Here is a 1874-nt window from a genome sequence, read left to right as displayed (position 1 = left end):
CACAGTAGTTAAAATCAATAGTCCCATTCATAATATCTTCGAAAACAACGAACGAAAAATAACCATTGATATCTAAAGTATAAGAGCTTGCACATGTTGTATCACTGGTAAGTTGAATCATATAAGGATGTGTACTTGGCTTAAATTCACCAGTAAGAGGCAATAGATTAAAATTTATTAGAAGAACCCAATCTTCCTCGTTATATATCCTCGAATACTTATCATAAAATTCAATCGGTGCAGTTACATAAATCTTCTGTCCCTGAGAAGTATGGAATCAAACATTCAGACATTTATCATTACAAAAACTAAAATATAATAATGAAATTGATGTGTTATACCTTCCATTCCCCCATTATAAAGTCTAACGTGCGGTCACATTCAGGAAATCTTTTAAATTTACGTAAGACTTTCAACTTAGTCTTCCATATATGCTTGGTAGGATCGAGTTCGGAAATTCCAAACAGATTTTGATCATATTTTTTATACACGGCGGCGAAAGATAGTAAATAAGCCATTTAGGTTAAACGCAAACCCAGAGTCTCAAAACAATTACAACGATTACGTCCAAAGATAACTTAAATAAACATAGCAGAGACAATACTTAAACAAAACTTTTGTTTCCTATTTATACAATTTAAAATAAAAGGATATATCGAATATTTTACATTTTTGAGATACCTTAATGCTTATTTGACATTTTTAGGATAACATAGGACCTTGATAGAAAATTTATCATGATCACAGGGATACCGTTTCCGATTTGTATTAGGGATCTATTATACTATTATAATTATAACAATTTTCCAATTGGTATTAGGAATATATCGGAGGTGAGCCATTTACATCGTTATATATAAAAACAATGTATTAGCATTACCGAGTTATATATGACGACTACTTTTTAGGTTTTATAGGCACTACATCATGTCGATCGCTGCTTGTCTTTTAGCAATGAAAAACATGACTTACACCAATGTCTCCGATATAACTCCATCAATTTAACTACGCCGTATTCGTGTGAAAATACTGCGTATGTTCGAGCACATCGGTGAACCTGATAACACTTTAGATTTGGTGTTGGTTGATAAAAAGGTATTCCGGTGACTTTATATTTTTCGTGCATATCACGTCTCTGATATACATATTTTTGTTTTTTTAGGGTGATAAAATACATGGATCAATATCAAGAGGGTTTATAGACAGTTTTACATCAGAAGTGAAGCAAGATTCAATTATTCTATACCGTTTTGGTGTAGTCCCTGTCATCGGAGACTTGAGGCCGACGTTGCACAATTATAAAATAATATGGAATTCTCAAACTTATTTTCCAAAGATCCCTTTCTATGATAACAACAACTATCTAAGTATCGTTGAATTTGGTAACATACACAACAATCTCCGAGACCCATTGTTTTTCGTTGGTATGACTTTAGATAAATTAATAAATAATAACAAAAAATATATGCTATTTTATATCTATAAACTTTCTCAATGACTAACTAATCTTTTTATTAGATATAATTGGACACGTCGCAGTGATTGGAACATTTAGTCACAAATCCTCCAAGAGCCAAAGAAAGTGGGGTAATGTTTACGTGGAACTCCGTAACGAATTGGAAGTTTTTTAAATATATTTCTCAATTGCAATCACTGTAATTATCAATTTTTACTACATTATATGATTATTATATGCCCAACAGAGATGTTAGATTGCAAGTGTTATTACGGAACGGCTATGCACTGGACCTGATGACTGCTTTATCACGGAAAGAACACAAAATTAACATTTGTGTTATACGTTTCGTGCAACTGTTCAAATTTGCACATGCTTGGGCAGCGATAACTGCATACAATTTTACCGAAATTTTACT

This window comes from Eutrema salsugineum, unplaced genomic scaffold (assembly GCF_000478725.1).
Source record: "Eutrema salsugineum unplaced genomic scaffold, Eutsalg1_0 scaffold_16, whole genome shotgun sequence".
NCBI lineage: Eukaryota > Viridiplantae > Streptophyta > Magnoliopsida > Brassicales > Brassicaceae > Eutrema > Eutrema salsugineum.
Note: the sequence above shows the minus strand (reverse complement) of the source record.